We start from the raw sequence: 21,530 nt of genomic DNA, 5'->3' as shown, positions 1-21,530 counted from the left end.
ATTCCCATTGGATTTTGCAATGAGGGTGCTGTTGGTGACCTTGGCACAAACACAGTCAAGCCGGGGACGAAGCCAGATGCCCCGAGTTGAGGAATGAATAGGAAAGAAGGAAGTGGGAGATAGTGAGTGTAGACAGCTCTTTTAAGAAGAATGTTAGTGAAAGGGAGGGTAAAGATAAGGCAGTCACTAGAGGAAGATGGGAGGCTGGGGGACACTTTTTCATTTAATATGGAGAGACTTGAGCGTGTTAGACACTGACGATGTAGAACAATTAGTGGAGAGAGAAACGTTGAAGGTACTGAAGGGGGGGTGCAATCAATGGAGAGAGGTCTCTGGGAAGGTGGAAGAAGAAGATGGGATGCACAGTACTGGATAAGGGGTCTCTTTTTAAAAGAGGTGGGCTCATTGTCAGGAATGCTTTCCATTCAGGCAACAGAACCTCAGCTGCTAATAGTGCCTCACTCAAGCAGAGGTTTATGTTTTGTCACGTGAGAATTGGTTTGAGGTGCACAACACGGGCATGGCTTCGGTGTCAATGGTGTCAGCACTAAGGGCTTGACATCACCTTAGTCATCTTGGCCTTTTCCTCTAGGGCTGTGATCAAGGCCAGACAAGAGTGGGCAGAGGCGATGTTGGCTGCACCTGGTCCTTTAGTCAGGAAGTGTTGCCAGAAGTTTCTGGGAGACTTCTGCTTATGTCTGATTGGCCAGCACTGTGGGGGAGGCTGAGAAAGTTTTCTTATCCTCCTGGTTGGAGAAGTCAAGGGACGCAGGACTTGGGAGTGGCAGTTGGACCAGCCAAGTGGCAGTGTCTACCACAGAGCAAGTGCAGATTTTGTTGTTGGGTAGCGTGCAGGTGAAGGGCTTCCTATCTGAATTTCTGTTTTCTTTGAAGTTGGAAATAAATCCATCTGCTAGGAGAGTACTAGAACAGGTGAAGGTGGTGAAAATCGGAAACGCCCCTTTGGACAAGTGGAGAAACTGGGGACTGATGAAAGTCAGTGATTGATTTCAGAGCAACACTGAGATTTGATTCAGACTAGAGACCATGGATTCATGGGACACAAGACTAGAGGAAGGTGTGGTTGCTCAAGGACTATTCAGTGTGTGACCACGGGACAATGGAAATGTTATGTGTCACTGTTTAGTACACTTTTGATGCATATAAAATGATTGTACCGTTTAATCATTTTTACTTTGAGGGGCTTTTCAAATGTTTATTTTTGAGACGGTGGGGAGGGACAAAGAGAGAGGGAGATAGAGAATCCAAGAAGGCTCTGCCCTGTCACCACAGAGCCCGATGTGGGGCTCGACCTCATGAACCATGAGATCGTGACCTGAGCTGAAGCCGGACCCTTAACCTACTGAGACGCCCAGGTGCTCTGAGTTGTTTATATGAAATTCGTATAGTTTTCTTTTTAAAAATTCTTTATTCATTCTGTAAAAGCCATCACTTAACATGTTTTAGGTATGTCTCATATATTTCTGTGGAATATTTTTCCACAGCTTTTCATTTTGAAAATTTTTGAATCTATAGAAAAATTGAAAGAGTTGTAAAATGAACATCCTTATGCCATTCACGGACTCTCACTAATTAACATTTTCCCACGTTTTCGGTCTTTTTCTTTTTTTCTGTTTCTCTTTGTCTCTTTCTCTCTCTCTACACAAACACACACACTTTTTTTCCCTGAGCCCCTTTGAAACTTTGAGTTGTAGACAATAAGACACTTCAGCTCTAAATACTTCAGCATGTATCTCCTGGTAATTGGGACATTCTCCTACGTAACCACAACAGCATAGTTTTTTGCCTCCAGAATTGTTAATATCATCAACTAGTCTTCAGTATGTTTTTATTTCCCACTTGTCCCCCAAAATGCCTTTCCACCCAGTCTGAAAACTATATATATATTTTTAATTAATTAAATAGATTTTGAAGTGCCCTTTAACAGTAGGCTTAATGTTGAAATTTTGTTGCCATTTGAAAGAGGCCAATTTAGGGGACTTAGGGCACAAAAACATTAAGGAGCCCATACTCAAAATGATCTTTAATCTCAGTTTTAAATACTATTGAAAGTTATATTTATATTTCCAGCCACAACTCCTTTTTCAGCTAGTAAATTCCTGTGTTCACCTGCCTACTCAGCATTTCCTCTTGGATGCCCCATTAGTACCTCAGACCTGCCTTGTTAAAAACCAGGTTCCTGAATCTCACACACTCCCCAAACCTGTGCCTCTTAATAGCTTCCTCCCCTCAGTTGGGCAAATCTATTTTTCTAGTTGCTAAGGCCAAAATCCGTAGAGTCAGCCCTGACTCCTCTCTCTCATAAGCCACATCTGATCTAGAGACAATTTCACTGACTCCAAATTCAATTCAAAATTGAAGGAAAGACATCACTGACGATGTCTTATAATGGAATCCTGTCCATTATGAATTTTTTTTTGTGTGAACCTAAAAAATGATTTGTCATTTTGGTATATTAGTATTTTTATTGAAAATACAGCAGGAAGCATTAATGGCCACTGTTGATATTCCCAACATTCTGTGCTTTCCCCGATTGTAGCCTATTCAAGCCAGAGCAAAAAAGAGATAATTAGATTATGTTACTCTGTGATCTTTAACAATTCTAATATTCTGTGATTAAATCGTGCCAATGAGTAAAGTGCTTTTAGAGAAATCAGATTATTCACACTTAGGAAAAAGTAAGTGGTGCTTTTTGTTTGCTACTACTAGTTTCCTTCTTAATGAAAGTGCATGTAGGAAGTATTAATCCTCTTTAAGCTTCCGAAAGAGCCCTATCAGTGCTACTTCCAGGTCTGACCACAGTTTACCATGTCCGGTGCTAAACTCCAACCTAAATCACTGTCCTCTCTGCCTTACATCATTGCAAAAACCTTCTCACTTCCCAGAGTCACAGTTCTTTGCAATGCTCTGCATCTTGTCTCCACGTAGCAAGCAGTGTGATCTTGCCATGGCGGTTTCCCACTGCCATTAGACCAGAATAGAAGCTCCTTCCATGGCCACAGAGCCTCACCTGTGGCACCCGTCCATCCCACTGACCTCACCTTCTACCTCTCAGCCCTCATTCACGGCTTTTTTTCTGCTCCTTGAGCTTGACACGCCCAGACCTTTTGTTTATGCTGCTCTATCTTGACGTCTTTCCTGGAAAGCTCTATCCTGACATCTTCTGATAAGTTAGGTATCAGCTCAGATGGGACCTTCCCAGAGAGGTCTGTCTTTATCACCACAAATGAAATAGCACCTGCCCTAGTTGCTCTCCAGTCTGTTACTCTACTTCTTTGTATCATTAAAACTTACCACTATGGGGTGCCTGGGTGGCTCAGTTGGTTAAGCGTTTGACTTCAGCTGAGGTCATGATCTCACGGTTCATGAGTTTGAGCCCTGTGGCGGGCTCTGTGCTGACAGCTCAGAGCCTGGAACCTGTTACAGATTCTGTGTCTCCCTCTCTTTCTGCCCTCTCCTGCTCATGCTCTGTCTCTGTCTCTCAAAAATCAATAAACATTAAAAAAAATAAAAAACAAACTTATCACTACCTGCAATTATACTATTTATTTATCATGCCTGTACTGACTCTCTCTTGTAAAATTAAGCTCTGAGGTCAGGTTATTGTTACCATTCAGACCAACTTGCCGGCACTAAGAGTAGCCTAGCTCATGTAACTGGCACAGTATCTTTAAGTGCAATAAATGGATGAATGAATTAGGTGAAAATGACAGCAAAAACAAAAATTACAAGACTGTATCACTCCAAAGGGCTAAACTTACACTTACAGGGAACCCAGTGGATATCTTCAAATCCTTTTCCTCATTTGTCATGAGTTGAATGTATAATTCTAAGCACTTATTCTTCAATATGTCAGTTAACTCTGGTAATAAAATAGTTCCATACAATTCATTATCCTGATGCACATTAGCAAAAATTTTATAAGGTGAGAGTAAAAAGTCTAGAAAAATCCTGAAAATAGATAATGGCCAAATATATATACATATATATATATACATATGTGTGTGTGTGTGTATATACACACATATATATACACATATATGTATATATATGTATATATGTATATATATGTGCATATATATGTGTATGTATATATATACACACACATATATACACACACACATATATATGTGTGTGTGTGTGTGTGTATACACACACACACACACACACACATATATATATATATATATATATATATATATATATATATATATAGTTTTTGGGTTAAACAATAAACTGAGAGAATAAGCTTTAGAAATAAATGATCTGGGGTGCCTGGGTGGCTCAGTTGGTTAGGCAGCCGACTTTGGCTCAGGTCATGATTTTGCGGTCCGTGAGTTCGAGCCCCACGTCGGGCTCTGTGCTGACAGCTCAGAGCCTGGGGCCTGTTTCCGATTCTGTGTCTCCCTCTCTCTGACCCTCCCCTGTTCATGCTCTGTCTCTCCCTGTCTCAAAAATAAAAACATTAAAAACAAAAATTAAAAAAAAATTAAAAAAAATAGAAATAAATGATCTATTTTTTAAAGGCCAACAATTTAGCAAAATTTGGAATGAACTTTACAGTCTAGTTTCTGGAATGAGCAATGAAAGAATCAAACTTTGCCATCTTATTTTGGGTGCAAGAATTGAATTTGTATTATGTATGTACTAGATATCAGTCTTAGAGATAAGTGTTCTTAATAATGCCAAACTTGTATAGGCCATACTGATTGCCTATATTTTTGGTTGTTGATACTACTTTAAATATTAATTTGACACTTTCACATTTCTTCATTTCTATATATTTTATTTGCGAACAATCATAAAATCCCATGTGACTCAGATAACGGGAATATGCAATAAGGACTTACTGTTGGGGGCTTTAGCAGAGTTTGATAACAATAAAGTATTTCACTAATAGGAAAAGAATAAGACAAACCCTCTGTTGACCTTTGTTTCACATTAAAATGACCGGAGTTTGACACCAAAATGACAGCTGGTTAAAACAGCTTGAGATTTCAAAGTGCTTGAGTATATATAAATATTATGACTGATCTCATAAGTGTGTTGGAAAACACTTTAAGAAAGGTCCGTGGCTTAACAGTTTGCTACATTCTCCTCTGTTGGTCAGAGAGAAATATCACATACACACAGCCCACCAAAGAAAGTTTTATGAACTTCTAGATTTAAAGAAATAGAATAATTAAAAACACGTAGTTGAAGTCAACAGAACCAAGGCTGGAGATTAATACTTTGAATGTAAGTTAATAGTTTGTACACAAACCTAGGGTTCATATTCCTGTAGTTTGGTAATAGGACAGATACTGCTCCAGATTAACTTTCTGTGATGAGATGCCGACAGCAGTAGTATGTGGAAAATTCATCACTAAGATTTATTTCTGTCACTTCCTCTTCTACGATAGAACATGTTAGGACAAGGAGAACTCGCAGGGATGAAAAGATGTCATGGACAGACCATTCCTGCTCACAGGTCTCACGGCATTCCAAAAAGCACATCTACTGGCAACTCCTTAAAATTGTCTCAACTTTATTTTTAAAAACCTTGAGCAAGCTACTGTTTATTCTAAACCTTATAGCGACTTGGATTCTGTGCAGTTTTCCGTGGGCAAGAAACATTTGGGATGACAGGAAAGAATAGGAAGCAAGAGTGATAAACAAAAGTCAGAATGATATAGTTTGTTAGTGGACAGAATAGATTAAGATTATCAGTAGTGCAGAGTTCAAGCAGAAGCTTTCCCATGAGGTTTGTAACATTTCTACAAGGCATTAGCATCAATTAGTGAAAAATTAATTCAGGACAGTGGAGGCTGACCAGAGCCATGTAATCAGGGTGGGGGTGCAAGTTTGAAGCACAGAGAAGTGTCTATGCAGATCTCCAGCAGGTGGGTGAGGGAAAGAAGAGGCAGAAGGCATGGTTGCCATAGGTTGAGGTGAATAATTTCATTTCCGTGTTTACTTTTTAATTTTTAAGGGGCGTCTGGGTGGCTTAGTTAAGCGGCTGACTTCAGCTCAGGTCATGATCTCAGGTTTCGTCGGTTCAAGCCCTGTGTCGGGCTCTGTGCTGACAGCTTAGAGCCTGGAGCCTGCTTGGGATTCTGTGCCTCCCTCTCTCTCTGCCCCACCCGTGCTCGCTCTCTCTCTCTTTCTCAAAAATACATAAACTTTAAAAAGATAGTACCTGCACATGGTATAGAATTCAAACAATGCAACAGAGAATTGATTGAAAATTAAGTCAGCTTCCTACCTCAATTCCCAAACCCCAGGTCCCCGCCAGAAAGTCAACACTTTCTTGTAAATTCTTCCATGCTCTATGCACAGACAAGCATTTATATATATATATATACATATATATATATATATATACATATATATATGTATATATATGTACAATTCCTTTTTTAAAAAATGCCAACAATAGTATTACTTACAGCCCCTCCATTTTCCACACAAGTCAAATTATTCTAAACCTTGCTCTTTTAACCTAATTCCTCCTAATTTCCTCAGTTCCTTTTAACAGCCACATTATATTCTGTCCTATGGGTGTGACAGTCTCCTATGATGGACGTCTGTTTCCAGTCCTTTGGTCCCACAAACAGTGCTTCAGTCACTGCCTCATACATATGAAGTCATCTCTTTTCTATATTTCCACTGAAAGATATTAGAATGGGGCTGGAAAAATCAGGAAATAAAGTTGTCCTAATTAGATTGAGATATTGAGGACAGGCTGATTTATTCTGGGACAGAGAGAAATTACCATGAGGTGGTACTGACAAGAGAGTAAAAGTTAACTTAGATTAATAGGGCTTCATTGCCCATAAACTGATTTGAGGCGAATAGCAAATGCTTTTTGGTACATTAGTGTGACTCTTCTTCACAAAATGCGAAGTTCAAGATTGGAGTAAGTACTCAGTGAAAGTGGTTAAAGAGCAAATATACTGATGACCCGTGTAAGACCTGCTATTCTTTTAAGGAAAAACAAGCTATTGTTGAGCAGATATTTTCCCCCAGCTTCAACCAGTGATTTCAAAAACTATTGGGGCACCTGGGTGGCTCAGTTGGTTAAGAGTCTGACTTCAGCTCAGGTCATGATCTCACACTTCGTGAGACAGCTCAGAGCCTGGAGCCTGCTTCGGATTCTGTGTCTCCCTCTCTCTCTGTCCCTCCCCCACTCATGCTCTCTCTCTCTCTCTCTCTCTGTCTCTCTCAAAAATAAACATTAAAAATTTTTTTTTAACTTTTAAGAAAATAAAAAAATAACATTAACATATAAACATATAAAAATAACAATAAGCATGTTGAAATTTGAAACCTCACTTCAGAACAAAGAAATGAAAATGAAAAGGACATCCTTTCTGTTCAATCCAGAAAAAATTATTTTTTAATTACAATGCACAGTGATAGTGGTTAAATAATTAAAGATCCCTCTGCATGGGAGACCATCTTGTTACAGTTTAAAATATATTTGTAATTTTAAAAATATATAAAATATTACAAAAATAATTTTGAAATAAAATATTTTGAAGAATACTGGTACATAAATTTCACATTGTAATGTTTAAAGTCTATGCCTAGAATTATATATATAAGTAAATCTATGATACAGACTCATGTATGTCAGAGAGGGAACACCAAAAAGAGATAACAGTAATGATCTCTGAATAATGGGACTGTGGGTTTTTGTTTACACTTTTTTGCATTTTCTAAGTGTGCTGCAAGTCCTTGTATTTTAAACAAACATTTACTTTTTTAAAAGATTAAAAAGTGTGGAAATGGAGACATGGCTTATTTTTAATAAGAGCTTTTCAAATCATGTATATTCCTTTTCCCAAAAGATGTATCCTTCCCGTGCTTAGATTTATGGAACAGTTATGGAAATACTTGAATCAGGTCTTAAGGAGCTCACATTATAGATTTTATGTTTCGGTCAAGCAGTGTCACGTTGAGATTCAGTGTGAGTGATCTTAAACCCTTCCCCCACTTCATGGAGGGAAAGCCTAATACAGGGGAGGACTGCCCTCTCCAGCCTAGACCTGCCCTTGGAGCTTCAGCCTTGTGACATCCAAATGCCTCCAGGCACTCTGCTGGCACAACCTCACATTCTTAAAATGTTCCTTCTTAACGTGACTTCCTGGGCTTCCCCCAGTCTCCTGTCGCTTCCCAAACTCCTCCTTCCATGTCATTGAAAAACCAGAGAGTCACCCTTGACACTTCCCTCTCTCTCCTTCTCCAGATCCGGTCCATGGCCAGATCCCATAAGCTCTACCTGCACTGTATGCTGTGCCTCTACCGTCACCTCCCCTCCCCCACCCCCAGCCACCTCTCTCAGGGCTGGCCGGAGTAACTGTCATTCTCGCCCCCTTCCAGTCGTTCTCCACGGGCAAGGTAAATGATCTCTTCTCATCGCAAGACCGATGCAAACTACAAATTTATCTGATTGGCAAATTTCAAAAATGTTGATAACACATTGTGTTAGCAAGGAATAAAGCATAATAGGCACTTGAACATTGCTGGTGGGAGTATAAATTAATTCACTCACTTCGGGCCGCAATTTGGCAATACCTATCAAAATTAGTATCTTATAGAACCTTTATGACCTGCCTGTTTACTTCTGGGAATTTATCCTTCAGGTGTCTTACAGAAGGGCAAAATGATATATGCCTGTGCATATTCATTGTGACGTACATATATGTGTGTGTGTATGTGTATGTGTAGCCTAAATGTCCATCAATGGAGAGCTGATATAAAATAAGGAATTGTAGGTCCATACAATAGAATACACATACATAGCTTTTGGTTAGCTCTAAATGAGATGATGTGATAAGTGCTCCAAGGTGGTTAAGGAAATAAAGCAAAATGCAGAAGAATGTGTATATAACTATTTTTGTTAAAAAAATAAGTTGGGGGGTGAGGGGGGACAATAGGTAATTGTGTTTGGTCTCAGACAAACTGGGAACTGGGACCAAACTGAGAACTCGGACCAAACTGAGAACTAGGTGGTTGTAGGGAGTGAGAAAGAGATGATTTTCAATTGCTTACCCTTTTACTGAACTTGATAATATATATAGTTTACACATTCAAGAGGGAAAAACATTTCTTTTACAGAGTGATCTTTAATGAGTCAAAATATGGGCATATGGGCCCCCTGCTTAGCATCTTGCTGCGAATTCCTTTCCATTTAGGATAAAACCCTGTCCAGGATCATGTGTCTCTGTGGGGGCCAGCTCCTGTCTGTCTCCCCAGAGAGCCCCTGGGGACTTCTTTCCTTGCTCCCCACACTCCAGCCCTGCTTTCAGTTGCTCTAGCATGTCATGTCATGACCTTTTTTAACTCAGGAATAAGACAGCATATGCACCTTTGTTTATATCTCCCTGCTGCCTGAAATGCCCATTTCCCTTTTTTCATCAGTGACCCACAGAGAAAAATGCTCCAATCTATATTAGGTTCCTTTACTAGTCTCTCTCATAGAAGGATGAAATCACATACTTATCTGTGTGGATTTCAGTTAGTGTCTGCTCTGTGTACCACTTTTTAATTTTATCAGATGGGGGTCAATCAAAGAAAACATTTTGTTGAGATTCAAGAGATCTGAGTTTTGATCTTACCACTGTATAACTGTGGCGTTCAGCAAATCACTTAACTTCTCTGGGCTTGAATTCTCTCATCTGTAAAGTCAGAACACTAGACTAGTTGATTTCTAGGGCCCTACTATTTATTAGGATGCTATGAGTATATTGTATAAAGTGAAATGCACATAAACATTGAATGCTGGTGCACTCTTTATATAATGTGAAATACATCTAAATAATGCATGCTTGGATAAAAGAACTTTATGTGAAAAATGAAAGTTTAGTTAACTGTTTTCTTCAGAGTAATTTAACTTTTTGATTATTTCCCACAGCATTGTTTCTTGATTCCTTCTTTAACTTTTACAATTGTGTCAAAAGCTAGAGATCCAGATAACACTCAAAAATGTACTTAGTGTACAGATAGGATATGCTTATATGCCAAACCCTAATTGTCTTCTTATAATACTCTCCTTGTCATGTTTTTATATGGCAATATTTTTATGCAGTGTCTATAATTTATTAGATCATATAACTCTTTCTCATTCCTGTTTTTGTTTAAATAATAAATCCACTAGATGGATTTATGAATAGAGAGAAAGAAAAGTTAGTTCCTTTTTCTACTTTATAGCTCAAGTTCAACAATTCTGTTTAAGAAAGGAAAAAAAGGGGCGCCTGGGTGGCTCATTTGGTTGAGCATCCGACTTCGACTCAGGTCATGATCTCGTGGTCTGTGAGTTCGAGCCCTGTGTCAGGCTCCGTGTTGACAGCTCAGAGCCTGAACCCTGCTTCAGATTCTGTGTCTCCCTCTCTCTGCCCCTCCCCAATTCATGCTCTGTCTCTCTCTCTCTCTCTCTCTCTCTCTGTCAAAAATAAACTTTAAAAAATACGTATTTAAAAAAAAAGAAAGGAAAAAAATTTCTGATTACATTTCGGTTTGAGGAGCAAGGGAAAGATGTCCCCAACAAAAAAAACACAACCAAAAATTGATTTTCTGCAATTTTAAGGTTTCTATTAGCTATTATAATTGTTAATTCTAAAAACTGGATATATAAATTAGAAGAATATGCTAAATAAATAATATTTGATTCAATACATGTGATTAAAATTATTTGCCTTCTTATCTCTTTCAGCTTTCTCAGTTGTAATGATAACTTCACTCTATTCCATAGAAATTTTTGATTGTCAAATTACTCCTCCATTTACTGATTACTACTTATGAATTCTGGATATTGTTTTCACCTGGATTTTCTGAAAAGCTAATAAATAGCACCCTATATTACAAGTTAATTCTTTGTTCTAATGGACCACACTGGGGTTATATTATAATTTATCAAACCCTTATATTTTAAGAAGGAAATTGTCTTAATTATTTCTTTTTCTTTAGCACCTGATCTGATGGCAGTGGGTTGAAGGTCATCCAAAAGTGTAAGTTTACTAATGATATGCTAAAGCCAGTCTTTTATATATTGTTCCCCTCGGCAGAGCAGAGCAGGTCTAGGGATCACAGGCCTATCGTCCTGACACATCTTGTTCGTTAACAAGATCCATGAGGTGCCTCCGTGATTCTTGAACCGTAGGCTGGCCTTATCTGAGAATCCCCTGAGCTGATCCTGGGTGAATCAGACAGGTGAATTGGTCTCTGAGGTTAAAGTTCTCATGAGATAAAAGGCTTTTAAAGTTGAATAGTTGCCAACCACTAATATACATTGGGGGAAATTTGATTTATTGATAATTTAGGGGGACTAATTTGGCTTCACACAACAAAATTAGAGGAAGGTGACCACTTCGTTTAGGATAGTCCCTCCCTTACCAGAATCCCTAGTTCAGTTTCTCCTGGTAGTTCTTTCTGTTTGTAGAAAATGAAGCAAATTCTCATACATGAGTGGAATTTTCTAGCAGGTTTGTGCTCTATTCTTTCAAGATAAGATATATGTTTAGATTACTGGATTCCAGTATGCATTTGTGTCAGTTTAATTAGGAATGCACGGCTTCTCTTTTTGTTTAAAAGTCAGATAAAGCAGAAAAAGAGCCTTGAAAGAGTTGGCCTTCCTGTTTATTCGTTTCTCTCCACTCTCCTGAGCCCTCTGCAAGAAGGGTTTCAGCCCCCACCGATCCTCCACAACTGGCCTTGCCAAGGTCTCCCACAACCCTTACTTTGTTTCATACAAAGCTCTGTTATTGTCATCATCTTATGTGGGCCCCGAGCATAATTTGATGCTGGTTAGTCATGCTTTTCCTCTTTTAAATACTTCCTTAACCTAGCTTCCAAGGCATTAGCTTTTCCATGGATGTCTCCTACCTTGTTGGCTGAGAGCTCCCTTGGCTAGATCTCCCTCTTCCTTCCTGACTTCTAAACACTGCATTGCCTTATCACAAACTGTGAAATCCTGACCTGAGCCAAAATCAAGAGTCGGACACTTAACCAAATGAGCCACCCAGGCGCCCCTTCTAGCTACTCTTACTCCCCTGATGATCTCATCCTGTCTTTAACCTTTCAATACGACCTATATGCTAATGGCTCTCAAGTTTATTTCTCCAGCTTCCATGTCTCTCTTGACCCTCAAGCTCCTATACCAACTGTTTACTTAACAACTCCATCTGGATGCCTAGTAAACATCGCAAGCTTGACATGTCCCATGCTGAACCCCTTCCTGCCCCCAGCCAGCCAGTTCCCTGTCTTCTCAGGGAACTGAGTCAGTGGCAACTTCAAGCTAAAAAACCTTTGTGTCATCCTTGACTGGTCCTTTTCTCATATACAGTCCATATACAGTCTGCGTCTCATATACAGTCCATCAGCAATAGCTCCGTGCCTGTGTCTTCAAAATTTGTCAAAAGTCTGACCAGTATCATCACCACTGTTGCCACCCTGATTCCAGCCACCATCACCTCTGGCCTCAATTAATGCAGTAATGTCTTAACTGGTCTCCCTGTTTCTACTTGTCACTATTACCTATTCCCCAAATAGAGTGATCCTTTAAATATGTAAGCCAGCTGATTTCTGTCCTTTGTTCCAAGTCCTTAAACTCACCTAAGGTAAAAGCCAAAGTCACAGGCTCTGCCCAATCTCTGATCTCCCTCTTCTCCCACCCCCTCCCAGGCACTCATCCCCCCCCCCGCACCCCCCCCCCCCAGCTATCCTGGCCTCCTTTCCAGGCTGCCTCAAGGTCCTTGTGCTCTCTCCTCCCTCTGACTCAACTGCTCATGGCTCTGTCTCCCTCGCTTCAAATCTTAGCTCAAAGGTCACTCATTCAAAGAGAACCTAACTACCCTGTTTAATATTGCCCCAAATCATTTAACACTTCTGCTCCCAGCTTCATTTTTCTTGAGGGCTTTATCCCATCTGACTTACTTTCTATCTTACTATTTATTTTCTTTATTAGTAATACTCCTCCGGGTTCTCCCCTGCCACCCTCCCCAAAACACATACTCAAATGTAAGTCCTTTGAGGGAACGAAATTTTGTTTCACATGTTCACTGTTGTACCCTCAACACTGGAGGAGTGCCTGACATATAGTAGGCCCCTAACAGATATTTGTAAAATGAGCGCATGATTAAAAAAAGGTTTGTGTTACTGGATATGCTGAACTAGTGGGATTGAAGCATTCTGTTTATGTCTAAGAGTTAAAACTGTACTATCATATGAATTTTGGTATGTTTGGTTGACTATTCAACCAACATTAATTGAGAATCTTCTCTGTGCCAGGCACTTTGACGCTAACCTTAGAGAGGTAAGCAAAACATTACCCCTTGCTGTTAGAAGCTCATGAAACACCTTCCATTTAAACTTTTATTTTGCAATATTTATGGGGCGCCTGGGTGGTTCGGTCGATTGAGTGTCCGACTTCAGCTCAGGTCATGATCTCGCAGTCCGTGAGTTTGAGCCCTGCATTGGGCTCTGGGCCGACAACTCAGAGCCTGGAACCTGCTTCAGATTCTGTGTTTCCCCTCTCTCCCTGCCCCTCCCCGACTCGTGCTCTGTCTCTCAAAAATAAATAAATGTTAAAAACATTTTAAATTTTGGGGCGCCTGGGTGGCGCAGTCGGTTAAGCGTCCGACTTCAGCCAGGTCACGATCTCGCGGTCGGTGAGTTCGAGCCCCGCGTCAGGCTCTGGGCTGATGGCTCAGAGCCTGGAGCCTGTTTCCGATTCTGTGTCTCCCTCTCTCTCTCTGCCCCTCCCCCGTTCATGCTCTCTCTCTGTCCCAAAAATAAATTAAAAAATGTTAAAAAATAAATAAATAAATAAAAACATTTTAAATTTTATTTTGCAATATTTAATATCTACAAAAATGACACAAAATAATGTATATTCTTTGTATTAAAATATACAAATAATAATGAATCTTTGTATGTCCACCTTATATCTGAAGAAATAAAACGTTTTAAGTACAGGTAAGCCCCCATTTTACTCCTCTCCAATTGCATCTCTTCCCTTGCTGCCAGAGATAACTGCTCTCCTGAATTTGGTGTTTATCGTTCCCATGCATTTAAAAAATATTTTTGCTACATATGGATCCCTAAATAACACATAGTATTATTATGTTCAATGTCAGGTTTTATATATATATATATATATATATATATGTATATATATATATACACACACACACACACACACATATGTGTGTGTGTGTGTGTGTGTATATATAAAAGGTTATATATGTGTATATAAAATTATATGTATATATATATATATACACACACACACAAATAATTTGTTGTCAAGTTTGCTAACACAGTGTATACACTGGGCTTTTGGCTTCAGGAATAGATTCCCATGATTCATCTCTTATGTACAACACCCAGTGCTCATCCCAACAAGTGCCCTCCTCAATGCCTATCACCCATTTTCCCTGCCCCCATCAACCCTCAGTTTGTTCTTTGTATTTAAGAGTCTCTTATGGTTTGCCTCCCTCTCTGTTTGAAACTATTTTTCCCTTCCTTTCCCCCCATGGTCTTCTGTTAAGTTTCTCAAATTCCACATATGAGTGAAAGCTTATGATATGTCTTTCTCTCGCTGATTTATTTCATTTAGCATAATACCCTCCAGTTCTATCCACGTTGTTGCAAATGGCAAGATTTCATTCTTTTTCATTGCTTGGTAGTACCCATTTTATATATATACATATATATATACACACACACACACACACACACACACACACACACACACACATATATATACATACATGTTATATATATATGTGTGTGTCTGTTCATGTCTTCTGCCCATTTCTTCACTGGATTATTTGTTTTTCGGGTGTTGAGTTTGGAAATCTTTATAGATTTTGGATACCAACCCTTTATCCGATATGTCATTTGCAAGTATCTTCTCCCATTATGTTGTTTGCCTTTTAGTTTTGTTGATTGTTTCCTTTGCTGTGCAGAAGTTTTTATCTTGATGAGGTCCCAATAGTTCATTTTTTGCTTTTATTTCCCTTGTCTTCAGAGATGTATCAAGCAAGACATTCAAATGTAGGTCTTTTGATTTTCTCAGTGTTATTTGAGGGATTCATCTGTGTTGATACATGTAAGCGTTCATTTCCATCACTATATATAGCATTCCAGTTACTTTTCCATTCCCCTTTTAATGAAAACATAGGTTGCTTTCAAGTTTTTAATATTATAAACATTGTTGCCCTAATATTCTAAACCAATTCTGTCCAATAGAAATTTGGGTACTGATGGAAATATCTGTACTCTACAATACTGTAGCCACTAGCTACATATGGCTACTGAACACTTCAAATGTCAGTGTGACTGAGGGACTTAATTTTTAATTTAATTTAATTTTAATTAATGTGGTTAGTGACTACTCTGTTGGAGAGAAGTTCTATACTACATTTTTTTTTTATCTCTTTGGTTGCATATGAGAATTTATCTAGTGCAGTAATTCTCAGTACTGTCAGACCCAATGTGCTCTTCTTATAATAAATGTATTTTATTATTAACAAATATATATAACAATATATCACCCCATTAACTATCTTGAAATGAAATTCATAATTAACTCATCTACACATTTAAAACAACCAAATGTAATGCATTTATTGTGAAATAAAGTAGAAATATAAGAAAACAAACTTTAATAAAATAATTGTATTCAATATGTCAGTGGCTACAAATACACTGTAGTATATTAGGAGACAAAATGAAGTTACCTACAAGTGCAGACTCATAGAATCTTGTGATATTGGAAACTCAAAACTCAAAAGTGGTGTTGCCATTGGTGATGTGAGCAACGAGGTTCTGAACAAGACAAAATACAATCTTCACTTTTCCAGTAGCTGCATCCCTGGAAAGTTGATATATATTAAAATCTTACCAAAAAATACTTGGTATTTATATCTGAAACAAAGTTGTTATACTCTTAGGTAATTATAAACAGACTTTTCATCTACGTGAATCCTCTACTAGGCCTTGTAAAGTCATGGAGGATCCAGGACACTTGTTGTTGTTGTTGTTGTTGTTGTTTTGTTTTGTTTTGTTTTTTAATGGAACTATCCTTCAGGTTACAGGACATAGAGGATACCTGATCCCCACCCCCTACATGTGGTAGTAAGCCTCCCATCACTATTATAAACAAAAATGCCCCTTCAGGTGAGGCACCATTGGTCTCATCCATTACCAGATTCATCCAGGACCAAATTACTGGATGTTAAAATATGAGCATCTTCAACATTATTTAATATGTACTTGTTCTCCAAAGTAACCTCCAGTTACTGCCAAGTTCTCCGAAGCATTAGATCAACTTACAGTCTCACCAGGAGGATATGAAAGTTACCATGTTTCCATGTATGTGAAGTATTAAACTCCTAAACCTATACTTGTCCTAGAGGATAGCTTTGTTGAGCTCAACAGTTAGCTATTAAAAACCATAACTGACCTATGCCCTAACCCTTTGTATACCTCACACCAGAATAGGACCTCTCCCACCGCTCTGAATAAGCCCAGAACAGCATACCTGCTACGTGAATGCAATTGTGGTCTCTTCTGCCATTTTCCCAAGGGGTATAGCCAAGGCTCAAAAAGTTCCTAACTGATGCTAGATCCTTTCCACTGACCCCAAGCTATCTATTTCCATCTCCTACCAGCCCCTTCTTCAAATTCCAAAAAGATCTGGTCATAGGTCTCTGGGAAGCAAGTATTTGAGCTTAAAAAAAACAAAAAACAAAAAACAAATGGGGCACCTGGGTGGCTCAGTCAGTTAAGCATCCAATTCTTGACTTCTGACTTCAGCTCAGGTCATGATCTCACGGTTTGTGGGTTCAAGCCCCTCATTGGGCTTCGTGCTGACAATGAGGAGCCTGCTTGGTATTCTCTCTCTCCTCTCTCTTCCTCCCCACCCTCAAAATAAATAAATAAACTTAAAAAAAAAAGTGTTGAAATCTGAATCCCTGGTTTTATGGAGCAAATGTAGATTGAGGTAAATGGAGCTCCATTACTATTAAGGAGTGATAATGGCCTGATCTTTACAACTCTGACTATAGCTATAAAACAGTTTTTGTCATTATAATAGCAAAGTGGTCAACACTCAGTGGCTCACAATAACAAACATTTATTCTTGCACTGGTCACCTTCAGCCTGGCTGACGTAGACGCATCTGGCGTGGGCAGCTCTGCTCCAAGTTGCGAATTGGTTGGCTATGGTGTGGGTTCAGGTCTGCTCCACATTTTTCCTTCTGGGGCCCAGGGGAGAGGCCAACCAGGGCTTGCTTTTTTGGCAGATCACTGGAGCACAAGAGCATGAGTCCACCAGTCAAGCATATTTAGAGCTGCTATTTCTATCACACCTGTTGATTTCCCAGTGGCCAAAGCATGTCATATGGCCAAGCCCAAAGATAGGAAAATATACTTCATTATAAGAGAGAGGTGGAGGAGGGCTGAGTATTTGCTGAACAATAACCCAGTCCAGTGCAAGGTAGCAGCCCTTGTTTGTAACAAGTCTGTGATTACTAGAACAGTTCTGCTTTCATGACCACCACACAGCAAATATATCGAAACCAGTATCAGGAATTAATGGAATGACAACTAGAATTGAAGTCCTTTTGTGCATGTGTACATGCACATGCTCTTTCTCTCTTTCATATCAAGCACATACTCGCTGCCCATGTAGCCATGTTTTTCTTGCTCCTTTTTCAGTGACAGAGGACAGAGCTATTTGGTTTGGAGCATGGCCTCAAGTGTTTCTCCTTTGCAAAAATTGGGAAAAGTAACCTCCTTGGATCTCCTTCCACCTTCCACCAGCCCAATCAGAATCAACTCTCTCCAATTACCCCTTTTCTGAAGCACACTGAATTTAAGAAACTTTTTTGTTTCTCTCCCTTAAATTAGCCAATTTAATAAGTGAAAACGATAGTCCATATCTTCACTATAATGAGAATCTGTGTAGGTAGAAAAAGAGATGAAAACTTCTTTGGCTTTTAAAACATGTAAGAAGAGAACTGGGAAATAAGTTGTAGTCCATTATTTCAATGGAATATTATACAGTAACTAAAATTTACTGTATAGTATTTACTTTTTGTAACTGAATACATTATACTAACATTCAACAAGATGTGTGAACCTCACAAATATAATGTTGAATTAAATAAGTAAAGAACAAGAGAATATGTATAAATTCCATTTATATATGAAGTTGAAAAAGCAGGCAAAAAAACCCCCCAAAAAACCAAACAAACTAGTGTTTGAGGATGCAAACTTAGGTGGAAGAACTATAAAGAAAAGCAAGAAAAGGGCACTTTGGAGGCTCAGTAGATTGAGCGTCCAACCCTTGATTTTGGCTCAGATCACGATCCCAGGGCAGTGATATTGAGCCCTCGGTCAGGCTCCACACTGAGCGTGGAGCCTGCTTAAGATTCTCTTTCTCTCCTTCTGCCCCTCCCTCCCATTCGTGCTCTCTCTAAAAGAAAAAAAAAAAAGAAAGAAAAGTAAGGAAATTATTTTCATCAAAGTGGGGATAGTGATTACCTTTGCTGGGGACATTAATTATTGGGAGGGGGAGAAGGAGTCTTCTCATTTGCAAGCAACAATCCATTTCTTGACATTGGTGGTGATTACATGGATGTTGATAAGTCATCAGAGCTATACATGTCTGTTTCTTGAACTTTTTTGTATAAATATTTTATTTCACTGTAGAAATGCCTCAGGATTCCAAGATATTTGGTCTCATAAACTTAATCTCACATGCCATAAAATTTAATAACAGACTTTGTCTCTAGTCTCAACTCTTGGTTAATTCTGTCCACAAACTTTCAGTGCCGTCCCTATGTCTGTGTTCCTCTTGATAACTTTTGTGGACACATTGTCCACACTGGATTTGTAGATTTCCTTCTGACCCTCATATTTGTGATTAAAGTTAAATGTTAGATGACATAAAAGCCCATTCACCTTTGTCCATGTCTAGTAATTGTGCCCTAGCCACCTACACTTCTTTTAGGTACTCGTTTGGTCTTAAGAGAGACTGAATGAGGACATGAGCTGGAGAAAATCCATAGGTAGTTACTAGAAAAACAGTTCAACTTTTAATGACTCAGTAATGCTTGGTTTCCATGTATATAAAGACACTTCTTGATAAAAAAAAAAATCTCAGTTCCTTGGTAGGATCAAAGAAAAATGCAAATAAGAAACAGCTCAGTATATATGGTCAATAAGAAAACTAGATGGGGTTGCCTGGGTGGCTCAGTCGGTTGAGCGTCCGACTTTGGCTCAGGTCATGATCTTACGGTCTGTGCGTTCGAGCCCTGCATCAGGCTCTGTGCTGACAGCTCAGAGCCTGGACCCTGCTTCAGATTCTGTGTCTCCCTCTCTCTCTGACCCTCCCCCGTTCATGCTCTGTCTCTCTCTGTCTCAAAAATAAATAAACGTTAAAAAAAAAAAAGAAAACTAGATAGAGGTAGGTCAGGCATGATAAGTGAGCAGAGGTTCCTCTTGATTCTGGGCCCCCAGATTTGTAAAAACTTAATGTTTATTCTCCCTTCTTTTGTATCATATCTCTAGATCTCCTGTTTTACAACCAGATTTCTTACTGTATCTCAAAACAAGGTTAAGGTAAGAGAGACTCCTTAATCTGCTACCACAGTATCTTAATTACACTTTCACACATAAGTGTTTTTGTGAGAGGTTAGTCTTTACAAGCCTTTTCAACTCTACTGTTTATAATTGTTAATGGGTGTGAATGGGGAATGGGTCACCCTAATTACCTGATTGTTCCTATTGAGTGACAGTTAACCCTCCCCATGAGTTGGATCTGTTAACTCTAGACCAAGTATATGACTACTCAGATAGACAGACTGCATGCTCTTGCATCTGAATTTTTTTTCCTCAGGGCTGTAAGATCATATTGGATATTGTCTCGGTTATTCGCTTCTAAAAATATTGCATTTTACCAATCATCTGTAGTCTAGGAATCAGGATAGCATTCACGTGACAATATACTGATAAAAATATAAATCTCTCTGATAATTTTAATTAAACAGAATAAACCAAAAGGAAAAAAATAAATGTTTCTGAATCTTCACACACATCAAATATAAAACTTCAGAAGTCATACGTACTCCTGAAAACACTGAGTTTCTTTAAAAAGTGATTGTCAAGATGGGGCACCTAGGTGGCTCAGTCAGTTAAGCATATGGCTTTAGCTCAGGTCATGATCTCGTGGTTTGTGGGTTCGAGCCCCGCATCAGGCTCTGGGCTGACAGCTCAGAGCCTGGAGCCTGCTTTGGATTCTGTGTCTCCCTCTTTCTCTGTTTCCGCACCCCCCCCACCCCCACTTGTACTCTGTCTCTTTCTCTGTCAAAAATAAATAAACATGAAAAAAAATTTTTAAGTGATTGTCAAAGTAATCAAAGTCCTTCTGAATTTCTTAGAAAAATTAGGAAATTTTGAAACTAACATTTATTGCTAATAAATTATATGAAGGGAGGGAGCCTGTCTATCTTATTCACTTCTATATCCTGGGACATAATGCCTGGCACGTTGTAGATGTTCAAAAAATCTTTTTAAATGAATGAATGAATGTTCAGTGTGGGTTAGCAACATTATATATGTGATCTCATTTAATCTTCACAATAATGCTATATAGATGAGGAAATTGAGTCTTAAAAGGGAAGAAAGGTTGCCTAAGGTCACACGACCAGAAAATGGCAAAGATGGGAATCAAACTATAATGTGCCTAATGCTAAATCTACATTTGTTCAGTGATGACACACGTTTTAGCAAAGACTGCCAGTTGCCTACACAAACAGCCATTTCTCTCCTCATCCTTAATTATAACTCTAATTTTGTTTTAGTGCCCTTTCCCTTCAGGTGACTCAGTTATATCCTGATGGGATTGTTCTAAGCCAAAATAATGCCCCCATTCCCCATGTCTGTGACCAGTTTAGGGGTTTGGAATTTGATCTGGCTTTGGCCTGTGAGATTGGAAGGAACTATAGTAAAACCTTGGATTGTGGGTAACTTGTTCTGTGAGTGTTCCACAAGATGCGCAAACATTTCTAATACATTTTAACTTGATAAACGAGAAATGCCTTACAATACTAGTAGTACGTGATGCCGACTGTCACATGATCACAACTGAGCCAATGGTTCTTCTCTCTCTCTCTCTCTCTCTCTCTCTCTCTCTCTCTCTGTCTCACTGCGGGATTGTGGGTGATCGTCTCCCATGCTTGGGTGCTCTGTCTCATGCTGCAGTGTTTGGCAGCAATGAGTGATTTTTCAGAATATTGGAAGGTGCTCACAATGGGCACTAGTGTATTTTTTGTCACTTCAAAGCACCTATGGACAGTTCTTTGCTTTTCCATACAAGAGTAAGCTCAGGAATGCTTTGCTTCATTCTAGGTCAGGCTCTGCCTGCAGATATAGACCCTTTCCTCTGCTGCCTTATTGCCCGTTACATTAAATACAGTACATGACAAGAGTTTATTAATGCTGTACTGTAGTCAACAT

General features: G+C 39.0%; 1 protein-coding gene across 13 annotated transcripts in view; it reads left to right on the top strand.

Moving 5' to 3' along the window:
- Positions 1–21,530, top strand: part of LRAT (lecithin retinol acyltransferase) — a 263,547-nt gene that overhangs the window by 162,857 nt on the left and 79,160 nt on the right. For 3 of the 13 annotated variants that reach the window (XR_006596655.1, XR_006596652.1, XR_006596650.1), the window contains 2 exons: positions 10,972–11,012; positions 19,584–20,074. The exons of 6 other annotated variants lie outside the window; for them this stretch is intronic. The gene's annotated coding sequence lies outside the window, so the exon portion shown is untranslated. Of the gene's footprint in view, positions 1–8,251; positions 8,404–10,971; positions 11,013–19,583; positions 20,075–21,530 lie in introns of those variants that run through there. 4 more of the 13 variants (XR_006596654.1, XR_006596651.1, XR_006596653.1 and 1 more) reach the window with 3 other exon arrangements.

The sequence above is a fragment of the Felis catus genome, chromosome B1, assembly GCF_018350175.1.
Source record: "Felis catus isolate Fca126 chromosome B1, F.catus_Fca126_mat1.0, whole genome shotgun sequence".
Classification (NCBI taxonomy): domain Eukaryota; kingdom Metazoa; phylum Chordata; class Mammalia; order Carnivora; family Felidae; genus Felis; species Felis catus.
Note: the sequence above shows the minus strand (reverse complement) of the source record. Positions and strands in the feature narration are given on the sequence as shown.